Genomic DNA, 26,932 nt, shown 5'->3' on the forward strand with positions numbered 1-26,932 from the left:
AATGTTACCGGTGAGTGTTAAATTTGAAGGCACAATAAGAAAATGACTCTCCCCAGACACAACAGAAGATGCTTCAACACACGAAATGACATAAAAAAGTCTTGCAAAACAAATCCAAAAAAACGAAATATATATATATAATTATATGTATGTATATATATATATATATATATATATATGTATATATATGTATACACACATATGTATTTATTGTGTGTGTGTCATCATCATCATCATTTAGCATCCATTGTCCATGCTGGTATGGGTTGGATGGTTTGACTGGGTTGGCACACTGGAAGGCTGCACCAGGCTCCTCTCTGATTTGGCATGGTTTTCTATAGCTGGATGCCCTTACATGCCAATTTGTACTGTACCAGTATCTGCCACAACTGCGGTTTTGCTCAGCTTGATGGGTCTTCTCAGTCATTGCCTCCATGAGGCCCAACACTTGAAAGGGACTCAGTCACTTTGCCTCCATGCAACCCATGTATATATATTATATATATACAACAAATCCATTTCAGCACAATCTTCTTTGTTTGCATGAGCCCTTCTTCTAACAAGCACCAGGATTGGGATTTTCTGCTGTTGTGTGGGAGCCTGATTGGTGAAATCAACTGAAATACTTCTCTAATATTGTAATGTACTAACATATGTGCATGGGCACCACATAAAAAGGAACTCAGTTCACTCTGTAAAGTGGCTGGCATTAGTTAGGAAGAGCATTCAGTCATAGAAACCATACAAAACAGACAGTAGAGCTGCTCTGAAGAGTGCAGGGTTACATAATTGGACTGTTATCTAACAACCTATTAAGCCCCAAGTGCAAAACCGACTGGTAAGGATGGCCACAATGGATACATAGTACTATAATACTGTACACTTCAATCAATATATATATGTATATATATATATACACACGCTTTCCCAAGGTGCTATGCAGTGGGACTGAACTTGAAGCCATGAGATTACAAAATTAGTTTCTTTCCCACACAGCCATGTCTCTGTCTGTATGATAAATTTATTAAGTTTTCTTTTTTGTATATCACTACCTTAAGAATATAAAGGGTTGCTATTTTTAGTACAGTGCCTATAGAAGAGCTTCAAGTAGATAGTGGAGAACTGTTCCACCCCAGTCCAATATCACAGGACCATATGTTTATTGTGTCTACAGTGAATCTGTTTATGACACAGATGGGGGTTTGCCTTATTGAAATTAGCTTTAAAAAAAAAAGGGTGGGGTTTTTCTCTCAAAGTATTCTGTTTCCCTATTTTTATTCACAACCCATGGGTGATTTATCTGAAACTCCTCTTTTCACCCTCCTTCAAAACTTTTTTTCACAACAAATCCAGATAAAATTGTAATCTACTCCATTTGTAAAGAATTTTATCTTCAAATATTCATGTTTGTTGCATGCAGCTATGAGGAAACAAAGTTACGGTGTTGGGGTACACTTCTGTTGGACATTAATACAACCTTGAAACATGTATCTCACAGTGAATTAAGACTGAATTGTGAAGTTGAAATCTTCAATTATAAAAGCCTCTTGAAAAGCACATGATAATTAAAATACATTAAAAGAGACCAACAGAAGTACTAGGCTTGCAAAGAATAAGTCCCGGGGTCGATTTCTTTGACTAAATGGTGGTGCTCCAGCGTGGCCACAATCAAAATGATTGAAACAAGTAAAAGAATATATTGCTAAGGCATTGAGATCCAAATAACCTGGTGTGAAACTGAATATACACCAGAATGACACATTAGTCAAGTAGGGAGCAGTAATAAGAAAAGGAATGACAAAGGAAGGAGCAATCATCCTAGAAAGTTCAGAAGATGATCGTTTATTCCTTTCTCATCTCTTCTCTTCTACATACATGTACACACACACACACACACACACACACACACACACACACACAAACACACATATAACTACAGACACATGCAAATTTAGGGATTGGAACAGGTGAAAATCCCAGTAACATGTCTCCCAGCTAGCAGAACCTTATTCTCTTGAGATATTTTGACAACAATGTAACCTTCATTTAACTAAGGTGTATTCACCCTTATCAGTAGCTAGTGGAGTACCCCTCGTTAGGCTAATTACTATTTCTGAGGTTCTGCTGGTGATTTTATCTCCTCTGTTCCCTAATTTTCGAAAACATTTACAATCTTCTTTGACAATAAACCACTAATGTTCTTCAAAGTTGCTTTTTATACTTTCTACTATGGACTGCTTGAAGCTTACTCACTTCCTACACCTTGATCCTGAGATCTTGCACTTAAATATATACACACATATATATTTACATATATCAATATCTCTCTATCTATCAATCTAATACAACAGCAAGACTCTCATCGGCAAGACTATTTAAGCAGGAGAATTAAGACATTCGCTCTCTTTCTTCTTTCCCATTTCCTCTCACGCTTTTACATAGTGTTGGTGTATTTGTTGATTGTGTGAGGAGGGGTCGACTGTCTTGTGCTTTCTCTCCGCCTTAAGCAGGATCAGCAATGCCAACAGTAAGGAACATGTTCTATTCAGACCTTAGGGGGTCCGAATTGTCCTCTTCGGAGGAGTGGCTCGTATGAGCAGTTGATAGAATGGACAAGTGTTTAAGGAAGAAGAAAGATTTGCTGAAGTGACAGAAGTCACAAAAAAGGAGGTGGACCTGACAAACATGGAGAAATATGAGAAGATGGCACGTAGGATCGGTGGTGATGCTAAGTTGTCCCTACTCCAGAAAGTATTGGAAAATATGGGTAAGAAAACAGTAAATATATAAGGTGTACTCAGTGGAAGAAAGGAAAATTGAAAACGTTGAGGCAGAGGAAGCAGATTTGGAACAATTGTGGTTCAAGAAGGCAGGAAAGGCAAAAGAATATGCTGTAACCACAGTAACCTACATATCTTGGAAGAAGGACTTCCAGGATTAGAGTGGAGAGAATCCCACCAGAAACAGATGTGGCTTGGGTTGTGGCGGCTGTTCTTCTCAGAAGTAAAGAAGAAATAGCCGTCCTGCAGGCCACGAAAACAGAAAATTCTGTATGGAAAGAGCAAACATTGGACCTGATCATATTGGGTATTGGCAGAACCACTGAAAATATGGTGGAAACGGTGACCATTGGAGACGTAGTGTTGAGAGTGGGGGTGGGGGTGGAGGGCAGAACCCCTGGTTGCTTTAAATGTGGCTAAAAAAGGCCTCTGCAGAAGCAGAGAAGTCAGGAAGAAGTTAGAAAGGGGCCGGAGAAGGTGCAACAGGAAGAAAAGAGAAACAAAGAACAGTGGATGGTAGCTGAAGGAAGAGGAAGAAAGGACAGATTGAATTAGAACCCCAAGCCATACACCCCGCCCCACCCCACCTTCTCAGACACCCCCTCCGCCCATTCCCCTCCGATACAAAGCAAGAGAAAAAAAACAAATACAAAAAAACACAAGGCTCAACAGGCTCCCCCCCTCCCACTGGAAATTGTTTCGCGCGTGTTTGAAAGGCGTAGACCAGGAAGGGATCCAGAAGAGAACAAAATGGAGAACTGCAAGATTTGTGCATGTCGATGGATGGACAAAACACTCAGGTGTCCGAAAGCCAAAAAAACGACGAAATATTGAGATTGAGGAGGGGTTATAAGTGTTGGAAGGTGAAATGTGATTTAAAGACGATATCAGACAATATAAAGTACGACGAACTGACCCAGAGATACTCCACAGCCATTACAAGCCTTCAATTCCATTACAACTTTCTCTCTCTCTCTCTCGAGCTATAGAAAGACGAATACACACGTTATATACCTACAGACATCTATATAAACACACATGTAATAATAAACTGACACGTTTCCGAAGAAACCTTTCACTAAAAAACACATTTTCGAAGGTGAGGGGCGTGACTGCATCCGCCCCCTTTTTCTTTAAACATGTTTTATAAATGACATTTGGCAGAAATACGTTTGAAAACAATAATAAACGAATGCTGAAATTATAAAAATTAGTAGTAACGAAGTCTGAACAAAAGCAAAAGCATGTTAGTGTTTTGTTTTGTCTTTATTGAAACAAGCGAAAGCCAATTAAAAGGAAATCTCTTTGCCTTACCTTGTTCGAAAATGTCTGCGATTCAGCAGAAGACATCAGCTGTGAAATGGTTTTGGCTTCTTTTGCGATTTCTGGCGCAGAATTTTTCAGCGAATAACTTGTATTTTTCGATTTTCTGGAGATAGAATTACAGAATAAAGGTGAATTTTGTGGTTTATGCTTTGTCGGGTGTTGAACGAGAGAAATGTTGAAATTTACCTTTTTTTCACACATTCGAATTCACCGCCATTAATATGCGCACACACCTGCTATTGCGCACGCGCACGCGAGTCGTGACTAGTCGATCCTACAATAACAATCTATTGCCAATGCATGTATGCACAAAACATGCAGGACGGTTTGTTTTGGTTTATTTTGAACAAAGTAAATAAAACACATTGTAAACAAAACGCAAACACCCTCATACATGTTTTGTGCGTGACGCGCACGCGCGCTAGGTAGTCGTAGGATCGACTAGTCACGTCTCGCATGCGCGGATGCGCGCCCTGGATCCAATCTTCTTGAATCGTACCTTGATAAAATGTTTTCATTTCAAAATAAAACCAACAAAAATAATCTCCCATAATCTTTACCTCCGCTGATTTTTACATACCCCGATGACCGATCTAAGAAATTTGGGGAACGATTTACCGTCTGGTGAATGGAACCGAGTATATGCAGATTCCAATAGCTTGCCAAATTGTCAGTCATAAATTTTCTGCAAGAACGTTTTGTCTGATAACATTCTCCAACATCTCTGCACTCCTATCGGGTAGACGTTGAAGAAATCCTTTTTATGGTTGTGGTGTCATAACATCCAACAACCCAAGTTTTGCGACACATTCGTCGTCCATTGTTCTTCTTTTTGAAGAACAAACTTTCATGGAACTCCACTCTATGGTCCGGACCAGCAATTGGAGTTTTGTCCGGCACCAGTTTTTTGCCAAACAAACATCTCTACAGAACTGGTGCCACTGAACGGCAGTTCTTATATCAATGCAATTTATTCTTGCAGATATCGTGACAGTTAATTCGAGAATGAAAAATAAAATTAAACACTAAATAAAAAAAAAAAATTCCATATAATGGCAGCTTGGAGTTTTCTCCAAAGGTTCCTTTCCTGATGGAAAGAGGGTTTTTTTTTTTTTACTTTTAGCTCACTTTCTTTTGACAAAATCCCGTCAATAGAACGACTAGAATTTTGAAAATTCATTGAACAGCCATGCTACATGGCAGTGAAACATGGGCTGTAACTGCTGAGGACATGCGTAAGCTCGCAAGGAATGAAGCCAGTATGCTCCGCTGGATGTGTAATGTCAGTGTGCATACCCGTCAGGGTGTAAGTATCTTGAGAGAAAAGCTGAACATAAGAAGCATTAGTTGTGGTGTGCAAGAGAGACGATTGCGCTGGTATGGACATGTGGTGAGAATGGATGAGGATAGCTGCGTGAAAAAGTGCCACACCCTAACAGTTGAGGGAACCCGTGGAAGAGGTAGGCCCAGGAAGACCTGGGCTGAGGTGGTGAGGCAAGACCTTCGAACATTGGGCCTCACCGAGGCGATGACTACTGACCGAGACCTTTGGAAATGTGCTGTGCGTGAGAAGACCCGGCAAGCCAAGTGAGATCGCTGCCAGTGCCCCTGGACTGGCTCTTGTGCGGGTGGCACATAAAAGACACCATTTTGAGCGTGGCCGTTGCCAGTACCGCCTGACTGGCCTTCATAGGATTTTCGAGCGAGATCGTTGCCAGTGCCCCTGGACTGGCTCTTGTACGGGTGGCACATAAAAGACACCATTTTGAGCGTGGCCATTGCAGAACCGCCTGACTGGCCTTCGTGCAGGTGACACGTAAAAGCACCCACTACACTCTCTGAGTGGTTGGCGTTAGGAAGGGCATCCAGCTGTAGAAACTCTGCCAAATTAGATTGGAGCCTGGTGTTCCCATCCGGTTTTACCAGTCCTCAGTCAAATCGTCCAACCCATGCTAGCATGGAAAGCGGACGTTAAACGATGGTGATGATGATGATGATGATGTATGAGCCAATGAAGGAGGCCTCTACATGGTAGCTAGACCTGCTAGAAATAGCAACCAAATCTCCCTCAAAATCACACCCTACTCTCTTATCTATGTATATATGTATGTATGAGCCAATAAGGGAGGCCTCTACATGATAGCTAGACCTGCTAGAAATAGCAACCAAATCTCCCTCAAAATCACACCCTACTCTCTTATCTATGTATATATGTATGTATGAGCTAATGAGGGAGACCTCTACATGGTAGCTGGACCTGCTAGAAATAGCAGCCAAATCTCCCTCAAATCACACCCTACTCTCTTATCTATGTATATATGTAAGTATGAGCCAATGAGGGAGACCTCTACATGGTAGCTGGACCTGCTAGAAATAGCAGCCAAATCTCCCTCAAATCACACCCTACACTCTTACCTATGTATATATGTATGTATGAGCCAATGAGGGAGACCTCTACATGGTAGCTGGACCTGCTAGAAATAGCAGCCAAATCTCCCTCAAATCACACCCTACTCTCTTATCTATATATATATGTATGTATGTATGTATGAGCCAATGAGGGAGACCACTACATGGTGGCTAGACTCAGGATATGCTGTGTCATGTGGTTCTGGATTTGTTAATGACAGGATGGTCATGGCTGTGATACTTTTGATCATGGATTTTGCTCAATCTGGACTAACCTGAGGTTAAACAACACCAACAACAACAGCCACCACACTCCCCCCTTAATCCTTCAGCATCCTCACAACATCAGAAAAGAGGATGGTGTTCAACCACATTCCCATCTGGCAAACAAAACACTTCACAACCACTTGAAGACAGAACCACAGCGCAGAATGAGGGCAAACCAAAGTGTCAAGTGATCCAACACCATCTAAAAATGCTGTTGGTCAATTAGGATTGTTCCGATCACTGGAACAGCCTGCTCGTGAAATTAACAAGCAAGTGGCTAAGTGCACCACAGACATTTTTTACTGTTTTCTATATGCTTCAGCCATTTGACTGTAGTCATGCTGGAGCATCACCTTAAAGGGTGTTAGTCGAAGAAATCAACCTCAGAACTTATTCTATCGCTTTCTTTTGTTGAACCACTAGGTTACAGGGACACAAACACACCAGCATTGGCTGTCAAGGAATGGTGGGGGGACAAACACATAGACACACATATATGTGATGGGCTTCTTCCAGTTTCTTTCTACCAAATCCACTCACAAGGATTTGCTTAACCTGAGACTATAGTAGAAGACAAGATGCGACTGACATGCATACGGTAGATGTAGTTCTCAGGGAAATCCAACACAGAACACAGAACATGATAAGCTGGTCCACTGAATTACAGGTATGACTCATTTCTGCCAGCTGAGTGAGCTGAAGTAAAGTGTGGGAACCAAACCCACACCCTTACGATTATGAGCTGAATCTCCTAACCAGGAGCCACACACCTATAAAATAACAACATAACAGGATAATCAACCGACATCTAATCCGTTGTCCCCCAGACATTGCCAGGCAACTATTTCAACCCTGGATAAATCACCAAGAAAACTGGTTCCAAAATAACAGACTGCCAAACCCTATCTGATTTCTTAGCAGCAAACCCCATGGAACATCAGACAACTGACCCCGCTCCACTTAAACCCACAGAGATATCTCACATGCAAGAGACAAAACTACCAGGAGATACGTACAAGTGCAGGTGTGTAGCTTAGTGGTTAGAGGGCTTAGACGATTACAATTAAACACACGTATATTATCATTTATTAAATTGCATTCAATTTGCCATGCATTATTCGTTTCATTATCCATCATCATTTCCTTCAATTTTCAGGTACATTGAAGACCCTTTATTTGTCATTGCTTCAATCGACGTGAACAAAGTGTCTGGCAAAAAGTTCTGCTGAGATCGAAAGGAAACTTTATCCACAAAACACACAGAGAATGTGCAGCAATGAAGGCCAAACAGTGGTGGACGAACATAATCCCTTAAAGACTGACACTTTCAAAGGTGGCTCTGCATGTATGTGTGTGTGTGTGTGTGTAACAGAGTTTTGTTGAGTTGAAGTGGGATTTAAAGGGTGTAAACGAAGAGGCTACCAAGCGCAAGTTGAACCAAGACGGAACTAACTACAACTGTAGCTATTAAGACTGAACACTATACTATACATTACACAATGTAGTCCTAGATACACTCTGTCTGAATAACAGAAGAGATGGTCATTGCTGGAACATCTTTGATTGTAGAGCTGCCCGGATCAGGACTGACCTGGGATTAAACAACAACAACTGGCCTATACGCCTCTTTTTTCGAACCGACAAGTTGCAGGGGCATAATCGCATCAACATTAGTTATACGGCGATGGTGGGGTGACATACAGACACACAAATACATACATTCGTATATATATGCGGGCGTGTTTGTGTGCTTACATATGTACCTACCTACGTCTCTCTCTCTCTCTCTCTCTCTCCACACACACATATATACATATATATAGAGAGATATATATATATATATATATACATATGTGATAATATACGGTAAAACCATATAACCGGAGGAGGGCTTACTCTCCAAGTAGAGAAGTGGGTAAATATAAATAGACCTCGTAACGATACCAGCTACCAAATGGTTTCACGGCGAATTGGGGCCCCAAGTGACCTTTGTAAAGTCATTGGGGAGATTCCCGAGCCGATTATCGAGGTCTATTTAGATTTATATATATATCGTATATTTATAAAGAGGGCAAATTTAGCCATTTCTCCGTAGATTGAAAAAAAAGATGAACAACTGTAATCGATTTCCGAACATTATTGGGTTCTCATCAAACATGAAAAATAGAATTTATGTTGAGTCAGTCTCAATAAGTATAGATTTATTCATCGGAGAAAGTTACATAGTGACTGAAGGTTCGAGAGTTTCGTGCAGAGGCACTTATCAAACTAATTAAATCAACGTTTTCTATATAAAACGAAAAAGCAGGACAGTATCGGAAACAGATATGACGCAGATACTATTTTATATATAGGCAGGAAGACTTTTGGTTAATAATATGACAGAATTAAGGCAAGATAAAAAATGAAAGTTGTCAATATATAAGGTATTCTGCCTAAACTACGTCTTTAAGATACGATTTGTTAGTAGTAACGCAAAAAGGAAACTATTTCCTAAGGAACTCAAGCAGATAGAGAGGAATAAAGACAAAAGGAAAGTAAAGATTTAATGAAAAGGTGAATCAGGTTGGAGTTGAAAAAAAAGGCACTTACCCAGGCAGTGGTCAAGCAAATAATGGTATGGAGTATTAAATGGTCGTTTTGTATTGAAAGAATTTTGAAGGGGTTTTATTTTTAGACTGGGGTCAAACGGTCGAATCCAGTCAACCGTGTTTTAAGTCTTTAGCAACACCAATTACAAAGAACTTGGGAGTGGTACTAAAAGATGGAGAGAAGTATTGACAGACAGAAACTAAGTGGGAGCTGTCTTCAAGAATTCAAGTAATGCTATATATTCAAAATTAACCATACATGCTGGTTTTGTTGTTGTTATTGTTGCTGCTACTGTTGTTATTGTCAATTAAGTTTTGGTATTTTGACGCTATTTGCCTTCAGTTCAGAAGTTAGTGGTTCTAAACTCCCTAGGGAATTTTATGCCAGCTTCATTACTTTTATTTATTTATATGTTTATTTTTTTCTTTGTTTTGAAACGAGATCGAACTTAAGCATTTTATACCGATAGATTTTAAACACTTTTTTTCTGCAACTGGTAAGATTTTGTAGGGGATGCAAATTTTGATCTTGCAACCCCTGAAAACTCTAGGGGGTGTGGGTGCACCCGCTGCACCCCCTGTTCCCGGCCCTTGTATATATGCCTGTTTATATTTATATATATATACACACATACATATATATAGCGTGTATGTGCTTCATAGAAGCCCACAAATTTATATATATATATAAAAGAAGAGGCGGGGAGCAGTAAATTTGAGTAAAATCTATTTAAGATTTAGTTGTTAAGTTAAATAAATGAGGGAAAGTGCGAGAGTTCCGTGAATGGATTTCGTCAAAGTTTGACGAGTCTGAATTACGAAACTCTTGAGTAACTTACGTAACCCTTCATAGATAGGTGTGTGTGTGTGTGTAGATAGACAGACAGAACGTAGACCATTAAACAGACAGATAGATTTCTTTATTAGCTACACAGGGCCGTATACAGAGGGGAAAATACAATGTAGAACTTTTCTATTCGAAAGAAAGAAAGGAAAACAAAAACGATTAAAAAAGTTTGGGGCGTGTAAACAGCAAAATAAAGTGGAGTAAAAAGGTAAAACAAATTAAGTTTATCTGTGGAAAGAGGAGTCTGCGAAAAAGACCACGGTGACCTCAGGCAAGGAACCGAAACCAGTGCCCTAAGGACAGCTTCTAAGTAACGATGGTCAACCTTATCGAAAGCTTTCGATTGATTCAAACTGATCGGTGCCCCCGACCATGCACGATTCCTTAACTACCCTGTCTATGATGTAACGCATCAGATGGAAGTTGTCATGGATACTCCTGTCCGGCACAGCGCATGTTTGCGTCTCAACGATAAGCTCCAACCTCTCGGCTAGCACCGTGGCCAAAATTTTCAAATCTGCGTTGAGCAGAGTGATGGGCTGAAAATGATCTATAACAATCTCCTTGTTTGGATCTTTCTTTAACGCTACCACCGCTCCCCACCTCACAAAACTGCGGATACTCCCATTTTGATGCCAGTGACAGTAGACTGCAGCCAAAATGCCTCCAAACAAGTCTGGAATATGACAATAAGGCTCGTAAGGCAGACCGTCCAAGCCCAGCCTGTCATTGCACCACATACACTCCAAGCCATGCAGGTAGGCACTAAAGTCCACCCTGCATTCTGACCCACCAGTTGTCCCGTACAGTCGGGCAAATTACTGTTGAAAGGCCTCACACATTCTTTCGGGCTCGAGTAATTCGCGCCCCTGTTCATCTGTCAGAGACCGAATGGTGGCTTTGTTGCCTTGTTGCGCCTCTGCCACTTGGACCTCTCAGGTGGCTCCAACTCCTTCGTTTCCCAGAGCACTCATCCTAGCTCTGACAACATATCCTTCGTGTTTGGCGTTGAAATGTTGGTCATGGGCCAACCTCACTGCCAACACATTGGACATGATGCCACATGTATGTGCCTCTTCTAATTTCTTAACTAGGTCTCCCTCTATTCTATTTCGATCTATCACTAGAGCCTTTTTATACCCAACCGAGTCTATTTTAATTGCTTTCTTTAGGGCATACCACCATCTATTGTTGATGCTGGTGCCCGTCAACGCCCTCTTAACTAGTGTGCTAATCCGGTCTCTGTAAGCCTGGCACGCCGTGAATAACGCATCTAGTTTCCAGTAACTGGGACCCTGCCTATGACTCTTATCTAAGTCAAACATACAAGTCACAAATTTATGACCTGTGTAGCTGACTATATGAAACTGTGGACAACCTACACTATCCCTATCCACTGTCCTGTAGAACACTATCTAACTACGATCAGGATGGCCCGATGCGATTGGTCCATGTCCACTTTAGTGCATTCAAGTGGTCCAGTCGGTACCTATCAGACAGTTGGAAATGTCTGAGTGGGTCTTTGAAACATTTACATCCCCTTCTATTTCTATCTCTACCCACGTAGTCTAGTTGCATGTCCAAGGTAGCGTTCCAATCCCCCACTGAAAGTAAAAGTCGAGACGTTCCCAGGAAAACCTCTAGACGTCGAAAGAAATCCAGCTGACCTGTTAAGGACGGTGCATAAATTGTTATCGGTCGAAAAGCACACCATTGACATCCAAAACGACCAGCCTACCCTCCGGGTCTAGGAATATTGCTCTTACTTTGAGGTCCAGACTCTTCCTAAAAGCACCATGGTACCACCTCCTCCCATTCTTGGCAGACACGGAGAAAAACAAACGTCAAATTGTCTGCTGAACATGTGTTGGGGAGACCGTGGGTTGTGGAGTCTGGTCTCACTGATGGCTATATGTCTATTCTGTGACTCGATCTCATTTAACAGACAGCCTTGTTTCCATGGGGACCCCAAGCCACGCACATTTATACAACCTATTCTAAGCATGTTCCTATCGAAAGTTGTGTTTTACAAACAAAAGGAAAAGAATGAGAGAGAGAGAGAGAGAGAGAGAGAGAGAGAGAGAGAGAGAGAGAGAGAAAGAGAGAGAGAGAAAGAGAGAGAGAGAGAGAGAGAGAGAGAAAGTCACTGTTTGAAGGTTGGTTGTTCCCCTCCTCAAAATCATTTCTCAGAATGTTTTTTGTCCATTTTTTTTTTCCTGTTAATTACTTTTGAAATCTCCCTCCTGCATCAAGGTAGAGAGATTTCAGTATGTTTTGTGTCACGTGAAGGAGGTTTTTTTGTGTTGTGCATGGGTGATTGTTTGTTTTCACATTCACTTCTGTTGGTGTATTACATTAGGTCTGAATTGTTTGTGTTTATTGCTATCAACTTTCGTGGGGCCATTTGGTATTCGTGTGTTTGTAGTGTTGCTGTCAATCTTTTTTATTTTGTGTGGGAGTTTTGCTCTTCTGAGCGGTGAACCCTCCCTGCTTTGTTTGATTTTATGTCTCTTTTCTTTCCCCTTTTTCTTCTCCCCCCCCCTCCATGGCCATTTGCCATTCATCTCTTAATTTTTACCGTTGTCACCCGATAACCAAGGTAAGTGGGAATCCTTAGAAATCCCCTGCAATCCAAACACTTTTTGTCGAGTGTCCCTTTGCCCGTTCTTCCGTATCAAATCGAACCTCGATCCAGGCAAATCTTTACACTCTTGCAATATATGTTTTGAATGCTCATTATGGCCTGTACACATTTCCCAACTGTTTCTTAAGTGGCCCCTTCTAATATCTTATTTTTTATGTTCAGTGTTTTGTAAATAATGGGGATTTTTGGGGTGGGGATGTCTTACAAAATGCTGTGTGAGGTGTTCAGTTTAATGGTTTTGTCTTCTTTGTATAATAATTGTTTACATTGTAGAAGTTCTTCCTTTGAGAAGGACTTTAAATATTTCTTTTGCATTCAAACAGAAGCAAAATCATTTAGTTTGTCCGTGACATTGTTTGTTGTTCGGTGATGGCAGTTTTCAGGACGGAAGTGAGAGTAGTGGTGAGAGGAGAAGTGATAGTCGGGGTTGCCCTGCTGCTCGTTGTTTCATCAGTGTCTTCGTTGTTTCTGCCTCCCCTTCCCACTTGGATCAGTATGTGTATTGTGCTTATTCAAAAGGGTGAGTGTGACAGTGTCTCAATGTGTTGAGTGTTATTTGAAGTCTGCCTCGTCGGCGGCAATGGTGGAAATCCCAATTTTAATTTAAAGACCGAAACACTTGGCAGTCTTAGAAAGGCTGTTCATTTTTCTAGACAGATGAAAAACATTTTTATGAAATGTTTTAAAATTCGAAAATTCACCCTTTAAAGGGTGAAAGCCTCGCTTGAGGCCAGGCAAAAGTTGCTGGGCAGCTTTTTAACAGAGAAAAATGACTTCAGCTTACGGAAGTCAACGTAACAAACAACCGACAGATAGACAGACAGATGGGTGTACTGACGGACAGTCAGACAGATAGATAGGGGGATGGACTGACAGACAGATAGGCAGATATACACATATATATATATATATATACACACTAGCAGAAATACCCGGCGTTGCCCGGGTTAAAGAGAATAATGAAATCTAAAAACGCCGTCTAGACTACGCATCATCTTTATATATAGAGATGTATATACACACACGCACCCAAACACACATATATATATATGTATATCAATATAAATATATGAAAGTCAATGAAGTTTCGTTAAAGAAGGTGATCATGTACATACTTTCTTGCTGTTGTGATTATAACACCTCATTGTAAACTATGTTCCTTGTTTTCCCTTGTGGAGCATATACAAATAGGTTTTTTGTTGCTGCCCACTCTTGAGCAGCCAACATACAGTTGTCCATGTGAGAAGCAGGGCTCTTCCAAGAGAAGACCAGCTACAGACAGTGTTTGACCCTGATATTTGTTTATGGACATGGCAAAAGTCACACGAAGGGGGAATTGTAGTCTTCTGAATGTAAAAGGAATGTCTGCTCCTGATGGAGTAAGAGGAATTCTTGGAATAAAGACGTCATCCCCTTTTGCAAATCCAGAAAGAATGGTAGCCTTGATAACGTGTGACATCATTTTCTAAATAATGCTCATCTGTTATGTTCGGGTTAAAATTTCATCAACATCAAAAATATATGAATTTTCATAGGAGTTATGGCCGTTATGCAAAGAATATAATTTCCAAATTTCATAAAGATCCATTCAGTACTTTTGACGTAGTTTTGGATAAGAAAACAAATGACTAATGTGCGTGTTTGTGTGCATGTGTATGTGTGTGTGATGGGTGTATATATGTATAGATATCTGTATGCATGTATATATGTATATATGTGTACATATTACATGTACATCTATATATATATATATATATATATACATCTACACATATGTATACATATACATGTATATATAGATCTATATATATATACATATACGTGTACATCTATATGTATACATATACATCTCTCTCTCTCTTTCTATCTTTCTCTCTCTCATTCTCTCTTTCTCTCTCTCTCTCTCTCTCTATGAAAGTATCTGTCATTACAGTATCGAAATGGTGTACATATACATGTATATGTATACATATACATCTCTCTCTCTCTCTCTCTCTTTCTCTCTCTGTGAAAGTATCTGTCACTACAGTATCGAAATGTGATTGTTTCAGTTAGTGGAATAGTTTCATTTTTAAAGTGAAAGTATTTGACATGAGTGTTTTTGTTTCACTTTTGACACGTAATAGTGGAGGAGATATTATGTTGCCGTGAGCTCGAACTCTGCAACAAGTTAATAATTTTTTTTGACTAAAACACAACTGGAACCCTAAGTAAGGCATGTGTAAAATTTGAATGGAATTGGTTGTGTAGTTCTCGAGTTTTAGGGATTCACACAGACAGACAGACAGACAGACAGACAGACACACATTCTCATTTTTATATATATAGATAATCTTTACTCTCTTTTACCTGTTTCACACACACACACACACACACACATATATATATATATATATATATATATATATATACGACGAGCTTCTTTCAGTTTCCGTCTACCAAATCCACTCACAAGGCTTTGGTGGGCCCGAGGCTATAGTAGAAGACACTTGCCCAAGGTGCCACGCAGAGGGAATGAACCCGGAACCGTGTGGTTGGTAAGCAAGCTAATGGGTTCACTTGTGGTTTGATTCTACAGTTGGATGCCCTTCTTGCCGCCAATCAGTTTGTAAGGTGTATGTGTGTGCGTGTATATATATATATATAAATATATATATATATATATATATGTAACGATAATAATTTGTGTAGTTACCAGTCGTAAAGGGTAAGGTTTGATTAGGGACACAATATTATGAAATGTCAGAGTCAGTGGTTTTGACGATAAAAATTTGTTGTTATACTGGCAAGTTGTAGGATGTGAAAGATGAACAATGCTTGAAGTTTTAAGGAAATGTTTGTTTACCATTATGTTACAATACCTTACCTCGACGGACAGGTTCTGAAAGATCCAAAAGCATGCGAAGTAAAGTTTGTGTTTGTGTCCTCTTTCATTGTTTAGTAGTAACTACAGAGAGAGATCTTGCACTAAATGAGGCTGCAAAGAAAGAGGTCTGGAGATGCCACTACGATAGACTGCTTAATAAAGAGAATGAATGGGAGAAAGAGAGCCTGCCGTATGTCGACCCAACAGAGGGACCAGCTATTCGAGTTGATAGCACCAGGGTAGATAAAGCAATTAAGAGTATGAGGACAGGGAAAGCCCCCGGCCCATCAGGAATCACTGCAGAGATGCTCAAAATATCTGGCAGTGTTGGCTACAGCCTAGTCACCCATATTACGAACCACGTGATACATGAAGGAGTCATACCCAATGACTGGTGTAGCAGCACCATAGTCAACTGCTACAAAGGTAAAGGTGACGCTTTAGATACAAATAATTACAGAGGCATCAAGCTGTTAGATCAGGTCATGAAAGTTATGGAGAGGGTCATAGCCCAACTAATTAGGTAGAGAGTCAAATTAGATGAGATGCAGTTTGGGTTCGTGCCAGGTAAAAGCACCACTGATGCCATATTTCTAGTAAGACAGCTGCAGGAGAAATACCTAGCCAAGGATAAACCTCTGTACCTGGCTTTCGTTGACATGGAGAAAGCCTTTGAAAGGGTCCCCCGATCCCTTATCTGGTGGTCAATGAGGAAACTTGGGATAGAAGAATGGTTAGTGAGAGCTGTGCGAGCCATGTACAGAGATGCTGCCAGTAAGGTGAGGGTTGGAAATGAGTACAGTAATGAATTCCGGGTAGAGGTAGGGGTCCACCAAGGTTCCGTCCTCAGCCCCCTCCTATTTATCATAGTCCTCCAGGCGATCACAGAGGAATTCAAGACAGGTTGCCGCTGGGAGCTCCTCTATGCTGATGACCTTGCACTAATTGCGGAGTCACTATCAGAACTAGAGGAGAAGTTTCAGGTGTAGAAGCAAGGACTAGTATCGAAGGGCCTTAGAGTCAACCTAGCTAAAACCAAAATCCTAATAAGTAGGAAGGTAGATAAAATACAAACCCCTTCAGGTAGATGGCCCTGCTCAGTATGTAGAAAAGGAGTAGGTAGTAACTCTATAAGACGTACCCGGTGCAAGCTATGGACACATAAAAGGTGCAGCAATATCAAAGGCAGGTTAACTAGGAAGTTAGTTTTTGTATGTGGCAGATGTTCAGGTGCAATAAACACTGTAAACAAACAGGAAACAACTTCTATCTCATTCCAGGGAGAAAAACTAGAGATAGTCGATAGCTTCCGCTATCTGGGTGACCAAGTTAGTAGTGGGGGTGGGTGCGCTGAAAGTGTAGCTGCTAGAATAAGAATAGCCTGGGCCAAGTTTAGAGAGCTCTTACCTCTGCTGGCGACAAAGGGACTCTCACTCAGAGTAAAAGGCAGACTGTATGACGCATGTGTATGAACAACCATGCTACATGGCAGTGAAACATGGGCTGTAACTGCTGAGGACATGTGTAAGCTCGCAAGGAATGAAGCCAGTATTCTCCGTTGGATGTGTAATGTCAGTGTGCATACCCGTCAGAGTGTAAGTATCTTGAGAGAAAAGCTGAATATAAGAAGCATCAGTTGTAGTGTGCAAGAGAGACGATTGCGCTGGTATGGACATGTGCTGAGAATGGATGAGGATAGCTGCGTGAAAAAGTGCCACACCCTAACAGTTGAGGGAACCCGTGGAAGAGGTAGGCCCAGGAAGACCTGGGCTGAGGTGGTGAGGCAAGACCTTCGAACATTGGGCCTCACTGAGGCGATGGCTACTGACCGAGACCTTTGGAAATGTGCTGTGCGTGAGAAGACCCGGCAAGCCAAGTGAGATCGTTGCCAGTGCCCCTGGACCGGCTCTTGTGCGGGTGGCGCATAAGATGCACCATTTTGAGTGTGACCGTTGCCAGTACCGCCTCACTGGCCTTCGTAGGATTTTCTAGCGAGACCGTTGCCAGTGCCCCTGGACTGAGTCTTGTGCGGGTGGCACATAAAAGACACAATTTTGAGCGTGGCCGTTGCCAGTACCGCCTGACTGGCCTTCGTGCGGGTGACATGTAAAAGCACCCACTACACTCTCTGAGTGGTTGGCGTTAAGAAGGGAATCCAGCTGTAGAAACTCTGCCAAATTAGATTGGAGCCTGGTGTTGCCATCCGGTTTCACTAGTCCTCAGTCAAATAGTCCAACCCATGCTAGCATGGAAAGCGGACGTTAAACGATGATGATGATGATGATGATTATATATATATATATATATATATACGACGGGCTTCTTTTAGTTTCCGTCTACCAAATCCACTCACAAAGCTTTGGTGGGCCCGAGGCTATAGTAGAAGACACTTGCCCAAGGTGCCACGCAGAGGGAATGAACCCGGAACCGTGTGGTTGGTAAGGAAGCTTATGGGTTCATTTGTGGTTTGATTCTACAGTTGGATGCCCTTCTTGCCGCCAATCAGTTTGTAAGGTGTATGTGTGTGCGTGTATATATATATATATATATATATATATATATATATATATTATATATATATATATATATATATATATATATATATATATATGTAACGATAATAATTTGTGTAGTTACCAGTCGTAAAGGGTAAGGTTGGATTAGGGACACAATATTATGAAATGTCAGAGTCAGCGGTTTTGACGATAAAAATTTGTTGTTATACTGGCAAGTTGTAGGATGTGAAAGATGAACAATGCTTGAAGTTTTAAGGACGTGTTTGTTTACCATTATGTTACAATACCTTGCCTCGACGGACAGGTTCTGATAGATCCAAAAGCATGCGAAGTAAAGTTTGTGTTTGTGTCCTATTTCAATGTTTAGTAGTAACTACAGAGAGAGATAGAATGATGTTGTAAGAGAAGAGAATTAGAGCTCGTAGGGTTGTGGGACGTTGTCTCACAGTTGCTGACAGTAAACTTCATTTTTCCCTCTGGCCAAGGTTCTAGCTGGTCAGCCAGACTTTGTTCTCACTGAGTCGGTTGGATGGTTTGACTGAGGGCTGGCAAGCCAGGAGGCTGCACCAGGCTCCAATCTGATCTGGCAAGGTTTCTACGGCTGGATGCCCTTTCTAACATGAACCACTATGAGAGTGTAGTGGGTGCTTTTTATATTTCACTGGCACAGGAGCCAGTCAGGCGGCACTGGCAACGACCATGCTAGAATGCTTTTTCCTTGCCACTGGCATGGAAACAGTCAGGCAACACTGGCATCAACGACACATGAAGGGTTCTTTTTACGTGTGTGTGTGTATATATATATATATATAATGTAACAAAAGAAAAAAAAATTATATGGAGTGTAAAACATCCAGTTCACAGGTACAGCAGTTGAATACCACAGACATAGGAGTATAAATTACAAATAATAAATTAAATAGAAAAATACAATTGACAATCTAACAATTTATTTACATTATAATATAAAAATTTTCGAAAAAGACAAAGTCAACAATTTGTTTTGACTTATATACAATATTTGATTGATAAACAATACATATCTCTGTACATAAGCCACTTGAGTACAATATTTCAAAAAGACACATGAAATTCTATGTTCAAGGAATGCTAAATCACAAAATATTGGTTCGAAATCCGTATGTTTAAGAGTATTTGCATTGAGAATTCAAATACATAAAAAAAAACAAAGTTAAAACACATAAAAAAAACAATTATAACGTAGATCAATATTTATTATATAAATATGCCTCTACATATTCGAGAGAAAGAATTTCCAGTATATCAACTATTTATTTATTTGTGCTATTTTCTATTATATTTATGATTACCATAAGAAAACAAATGTAAATTATGAATAATAATATATTATAACTCTTTCTCATTTACTTCTATCAGCACAAAGTCATTATTTCTCATAGGAAGTTTAAGAGGTGTCCAATGGGAAAGCATAGTTGTGTTTGAATTAGGGTATGACTTGACATTTAAAAGTGATATTAGGAATGGTGTGGATTTAAAAGTTTCATTTTTTTTAAAAGAAGTTTTTTTGTGCAGACGTAAACGCTGTGAACAAAGAAGGCAACAATTGTCTGCACCTTGCTGTAAAGAAACTGCCCTAGATTTCTGCCTCAACTTAGCAAATTTTATCCAGCAATGTTTAAGGAAGATGATTCTGGCTGTTTCTGATTGACTTAGGTCTGGTCTTTCGCTGCTGGGAAATACTTTCCTTACAGCATCTTGTCATCATGATGCAAGCAGATCCCTTTTCCGACTTGTTACGACAACCTTCACCTCATTTGCTACACCATAGAGCAGGTAGGAAAAATTCCTGGCAAGGGTGGGGCACTGGTGAATTTAGACCAGTCTACAGCATTCGATACGGTTGACCATCGGTATCTGGTGGGGGGTCAGACTGGGCTCGACTTTCCATGGCTGGATCAATGCTATGTATATCATTGATCGAATCAATCGTCCAGGTGAACGGTCTCTTCTCAAAACAATTCGCAATCAAGCATTAAATTTGCCAGGGCTGCCCCGTGTTGCTGCTTCTGCATGTATTAGCCCTTGACCCACTGCTGCGGAGGTTGGGGACTGTGGGGGAAGACCGCATGATCTACGTTATGGTAAGGGAGCAACAGCATATGTGGATGAAGTCACCATCCTCGTGTCTGATGAAGGGCAGCGACCTCGTGAAGAAGACCCCATTAAAAAAATATGAAGCAGTGGCAGGGGCAAAAGTCAACCAGCCTAAATCAGTCGGGCTTGCAACTTGGCACCTGCAGGGGCAGGTCAATGCCTCCCAACAGCATCGTTTGACGAAAGGCCCCCTTAAACTGCTCAGGGTCTGCTTTGGAAATAGGTAAATCACATTCTTCTGCATTGCAATTTCAGTTGATTCCAATACATTTGCCGTGACATCTCTACTGGTTTTACCAGGCTCTTTTCGTGCCAGAGAAACAGAGTAACCCATGAATGTATGTCCTGGCCAAACAAAACGATTGCTAATACACACTGCTGGCATGTTCCAAAGCCCCGTCGGTGGGAATTGTGCCACCGACGGAGGAAGTTGTAGCCTCGAACAAATGGAGGAACAATATTTGGTTTTCTCCAGAAGGTGAGAGGAGGCGTTGGGAGAGCTTTTTTACAGGGTTTGTCAAGGGAAGAGACATAGCCTGAATGGACTCCTTCCCTGTGGATATATTGTGCTTCCGATCGTGGCACTGTTGGAGTGCCTAAGTGGCACTTTGGGTCGGAAGATTGTAAGAGGATGAGTGCCTCATACTGAAGGGGCATGTGACCCATGAGAAGAGTTGTAAGAGGCAGGTGCTTCATTTTAAGGACATGGTGTCGTCTGCAGTAAGAGGCTTAGTACCTCATTGTAAGGAGCTTGAGTCCAATAAGAAACTGTGCTAAGAGGTTTATTGCCTCAAATATGTAAATTATAAAAGAACAATGTTTTAGAGAAGCAGAGTTCGGCGGGGGACTTCTGCCTTCTCCCATTAATATCATCGTGTTCATCATTCATCTCATCAATGTCTTTGTCCAGCCCGCAGCTACTCCACCTATGTACGGCTTTCATAGCCAATATAATGAAATAAAGTAGCTCATTTTCATTATCATTCATTTTTATCATAAGTTTTTGTTTTTTTCTAATTGTTATATGTCCCCACTGGCCCCCTTGTGGGTAATAAAGAAATCACTCCTCATTCGTTAAGTCCTTGTTATATAGGACCTTATAAAATATTTTCAAGAACAGAAAAGACAATCATATTAGATTCTGAACCAGAAACAGAAAATGTAGATAGAGTCAAGAAGGCTTTCGTCAAATCCATCCGGAATTCAAGAACATGAAAATATAATTGTAAAAAGATACCAAAAATATGTGATCTCAATATTAAATTAAAACAATAGCATTGAGGCCATCATCCTGAAATGGACAGGCCACAAATGCAAGAATGAAAGAAACCAAGCTACTGCGTCAGATTTTATCTGGTGACCACTGTGTGGCCATCCATGCCACTGATACAAGGATCAGCTGAGGCAAAGCCTAAAACTGACCGACATCAATCCCAAAGCCTGGGACATTGAAGCTGAGGAAAGGCTGTGGTGGTACCAACTGCCCTACAGAAACAGATATTACATGAATTTCGTAGTGGACACCTGGGGATGTCAAGAATGAAAGCTTTGACAAGGAGCTATGCGTCTTGGCCGACACTGGACCAGGACATTGAAAATTTGGTAAAATCTTGTAGAGGTTGTGTGCCAGCAGCCAAGGCACCACAAATACCAATCATGGCCTGAGTCCATTGTCCAGAGTACATATAGACTACACTGGACCAGTGAATGGCGCCTACTACATTGTTGATAGCCTTACCATGTGACCGGAAGTATGTAGGTGCAGTCAACCTACTGCGAAGGTAGCAAAGTTCCTGCATGAACTTTTTTGCTCAATACAATGTTCCAGACACCACAGTATCGGACAATGGAACATAATTTACAGGATGAGTTCAAGAAATTGTATAAAATGCATGCAATCAAGCACACGTTTACTCCGCCCTACCACCCAGGGTCAAATGGGCAAGCAGAATGATTTGTAGATACTTTGAAGCAAGTGCTAGAGAGAAAAAAAAAATTAGGCAATGACGAAATGCTAAATAAATTCTAAATATCAGTTCAGGCAAGTCACCTGCAGATCTAATGTTCGATTGAAAAATTAAATTGATCTTTGAGAAATTGTTGCCAAAGGAAGAAAACGTACAGAGTAAACAAAAAATTTTTACAGAGACAAAGTCCATTTCAAAGTATACAAGAATGGTAAACAGAGGTGGCAGGACTAAAAGAATTGGTAACATGTAATTTACTTTCATTTTTGTAGGACTATTCCTTGTCACTTTTTTTATAACAGTAACCAAAAATATACTGCAGTCTCTACAAGCCCAAACATCACACAAAATGGTAATTTATATAAATAGAATTATAGAAAAAAAATCTGAAGTTCTAAAATAACTAAAACATAAAATAAAATTTAAAATTTTTAATTTCGACACCTCACAGGATAAAGGTAGTTTGTTTGTGTGTGTGTGTGTGTGTGTGTGTGTGTGTGTGTAAGGAAAAGATATTTACTAACAGATAATTGTTATCAAAACAATTTATCATTTACATACCTCTTAAATCTATACAAAAATTCCAGCAATGCCCTTTTCATTCCTACTGGGATCGATACCAGTTAAGTCTAATTTGAGGATCCACAGAGGTTTATGGGGGTGGGACTTGCATAATTGTACAAGATATTTGCAGAACACAAATTCATAAAAATTTTTTAAATTATCAAACTTTACGTGATGTCATTCAACCGATAATTAATAACAGGCCGTGCGCATATGCGCAAGTTTTAAAAACATTTTGAAATTAGGGTGAATGATGGTGGTCTTGGTACTAGTGGAGGGGAGGGGACACACCACATGCAAAGTCACCATCATCAATTAACCCCAATGAGCAGCACTGCAAATCAATCTCCAATGCTTCTTCATGCCTGTCTACTCGTTCACTCTCACTCCTTGTACATAACCACACGTGTGTGTGTGTATATATATATCTATATACACACACACATATATATATATATATATATATATATATATATATATATATATATATATATATATACACACACACACATATATATGAGTTTTTTTCAGTTTCCATCTAGCAAATCCACTCTGAAAGTTTTGGTCAGCCCATGTGGTTGCGAAGCAAACTTCTTAACCACAGAGCCACTCATGCAGACAAGGACAAAATAGATACAGGACTCAAAAAATAACACAAATATCAAGAGACAAAATCGTCCTGAATCTCTAAAAATATTAGCAGCCATTGCAGGTCTCTGCAGTCAACTCGGAATTTCCTTTGAGAACAAGTGTGGACACACCGGCTATGGAGATGAGCACTCGTTTGAGTTTGGTCTGACCAACAGCACATTTCTCGGAGGCTCTCAACAAGCTATGAATCTGCAAAGGAAATTCAGTGAAGTGGCTTAAAATATTACAAACCAACAAAAGAAAAAGAAACTCTACACCATTTTGATTCCAACATATCTGATCAAACTGATCTTTGTTCTACAATACTAACTTCCTATTTCACAGTGATTTAAAGTTTAACAGAAGGGGGGGGTAGGGTTAGGGCTAGAAGATTCATAAAATGTGAGACTTTTTTTTTTATATATATATATCAGGTTTTTAAATAGAAACTTACCTTCTAACATTTCAGCTGTGTGGAAATGAAATAACTACAACAAAAAATAATAAAACTTTGGATGTTTTTTTTTCTTTTTTGTTTTTGTGTATTTATGGATTGTGTAAAATCCGCAAAACATTCTTCGAGTTTAAATTAGACAATATAATAATTACTGCCTTAATGCATTTTATGAAATTCATAAAAGCATTGTCTCTGTTGTATCAACTAAACTCGAACAGATGCACTGAAAATAGATGCATTTGATGCATAAAACTTCGATTGTTTTCTGCATTTTACATACACATCTGAAGCAGGTGAGAATAAATCTGTAAGGCTTTTTTTTTTCTTCTAGTTTAAAATGAGACATTGCTGGCACGATTTCGTTATATCTATAACGCATAAATACATAAAAACAGACACAGACCGGAGTCGTCGTTGAAAAATGATGAAAGAAATAAGAAAAATGAAAAGATGATAGGAGGCTCAGGCAAGGGCGAGGTTTTCGTAGATTAAATGAACTGTGAAGAAGAGACTCTTGGAAATCTTCATTTAAAATGCCAGAATGTATTCTTGTTTTGTTTTGGTTCTTCTTTTTTTCAGTATAAGTTATTTACGGATTATAAACACTCCTCTGCTTCTCACAAAAGCGTGTGTGTTGTGGTATGAAGGGGAAATTAAGAAACAGGAGGGTTGACATTAAAAAAACAAGGAGAAATGAGCTTTTCTTCTTACCTGTCGACAATCTGGAGGGGAAGGTTTTCTTCTCTTCGTTGCAAACACGTTCGGTTTCCATGACACCCAGTTGCCCTCTGACCTCTTCCGCTCACCATTACGCATGCTCTGATCCTCACTTCCGTAACGGACACCTGACAGAACCAAAACATTCTCTCACTTACGCCTTAATTACAACTTCTGCTCAAATATTTCGTGTTTACATTTGATGTCTCTGACAATTTTTTTAGCTACGAGCGATTAGATTGTTATCATTTCCCCTGTTAATGAATAAACCATTGGAATAAGAGATCCCTTACTTGAGCAATAGGTAAGGGTTAAAGACATGAATAAGATCTAGAAGTAAATAAAAAAAAATCATCAAATATATATACATCGCACCAATGCTAGATTGGAAAACAGATATGAAAATGATTGGCATACATATGTACGTCTATGGATATGTATACATGTGTGTGTGTGTGTGTGTGTGTGAAGTTATGGAGCCTAGTGGTTAGGGTGTTGCACTCACAGTGGCTAGATCGTGGGTTCAATTCCCATACTGAGCACAGTACATTGTATTCTTGAGCAAAACACCTCATTTCATATAGCTGCAGTCCACTCAATTGTAAATAGATTTCCCAGCAATGGACTATCTTTCTGATCGGTGAGAACAGACATTACCCTGCTTGCATAGCCAGTAGGGTGCACGTTCTTGCGGCATCAGACACGACCTTGCGTCGCCAGGCACGTTCTTGCGGCGCCGACGTGTCGTTGTCAGGTAGAGAGAGACAACAGGGTAAACAAATGATTAGGAGATGAAAGGGGGAGGGGTTAAGTGTTATCCCGGAAAAAGTGAAGTTTAATGGGTCTGACTGAGTTAAGGGCACCTGTGAACTTGATAGGAAGAACGCGGATTCCTTCAATAAAATACAAATAATATATGAGTATATGCATATGTACGTACATGTATGTACATACCTTCAACTACCAAAAATTGAACACTGGCCATAAAGTCGGGGACCGAACATTGTACACTGGCCATAAAGTCGGGGACCTATAATTGAACACTGGCCATAAAGACGGGGACGAATAATTGAACACTGGTCATAAAGACAGGGACCAAAAATTAAACACTGGCCATAAAATGGGGGATCAAAAATCGCACACTGGCCATAAAGTCGGGGACCAAAAAATTGCACACTGGCCATATAGACGAGGACCAAAAATCGCACACTGGCCATAAAGTCGGTGACCAATAATTGCACATTGGCCATAAAAACGGGGACTAAAAATTGAACACTGGCTATAAAGACGGGGACCAAAAATTGAACACTGGCCATAAAGTCGGGGACCAAAAATTGAACAATGGCCATAAAGTCGGGGACCAATAATTAATTGCACACTGGCCATAAAGACGGGGACCAAAAATTGAACACTGGCCATAAACCGGGGACGAATAATTGAACACTGGCCATAAAGTCGGGGACCAAAAAATTGCACACTGGCCATATAGACGAGGACCAAAAATCGCACACTGGCCATAAAGTCGGTGACCAATAATTGCACACTGGCCATAAAAACGGGGACCAAAAATTGAACACTGGCTATAAAGACGGGGACCAAAAATTGAACACTGGCCATAAAGACGGGGACCAAAAATCGCACAGTGGCCATGAAGACGGGGACCAAAATTTGAACACTGGCCATAAAGTCGGGGACGAATAATTGCACAGTGGCCATAAAGTCGGGGGACCAAAAATTGAACTCTGGCCATAAAGACGGGGACCAAAAATCGCACAGTGGTCATAAAAACGGGGACCAAAAATTGAACATTCGCCATAAAGTCGGGGACCAAAAATTGAACACTGGCCATAAAGACGGGGACCAAAAATTGAACACTGGCCATAAAATGGGGGATCAAAAATCGCACATTGGCCATAAAGTCGGGGACCAATAATCGCACACTGGCCATGAAAACGGGGACCAAAAATTGAACACTGGCTATAAAGTCGGGGACCAAAAATTGAACGCCGGCCATAAAGTCGGGGACGAAAAATAGAACACTGGCCATAAAGTCGGGGACCAATAATTAATTGCACACTGGCCATAAAGACGGGGACCAAAAATCGCATATAGGCCATGAAGACGGGGACCAAAAATTGCACACTGGCCATAAAGTCGGGGACCAAAAATTGGACATCGTCCATAAAAATGGGGACCGAACATTGTACACTGCCCA

At 40.5% G+C, this 26,932-nt stretch overlaps 1 long non-coding RNA gene across 4 annotated transcripts; it reads right to left on the reverse strand.

Annotated features, from left to right (window-relative positions):
- Nucleotides 1-1,029: 1,029 nt before the first annotated feature.
- Nucleotides 1,030-25,667, reverse strand: LOC149131877 (uncharacterized). 4 transcript variants are annotated; one of them, XR_016244896.1, is made up of 3 exons: nt 24,712-25,667; nt 23,998-24,031; nt 1,030-4,209 (listed from the first exon to the last, which is right to left on the reverse strand). It is a non-coding gene; the product is annotated as an uncharacterized LOC149131877 (long non-coding RNA). The 4 variants fall into 4 exon arrangements; XR_016244895.1 differs by lacking the exon at nt 23,998-24,031 and having other exon boundaries at nt 24,712-25,090; XR_016244897.1 differs by lacking the exons at nt 23,998-24,031; nt 24,712-25,667 and adding an exon at nt 4,293-5,112 and having other exon boundaries at nt 4,095-4,209.
- Between the last annotated feature and the right edge of the window lie 1,265 nt (nt 25,668-26,932).

This window comes from Octopus bimaculoides, chromosome 18 (assembly GCF_046866305.1).
Source record: "Octopus bimaculoides isolate indiv1 chromosome 18, ASM4686630v1, whole genome shotgun sequence".
Lineage (NCBI taxonomy): Eukaryota > Metazoa > Mollusca > Cephalopoda > Octopoda > Octopodidae > Octopus > Octopus bimaculoides.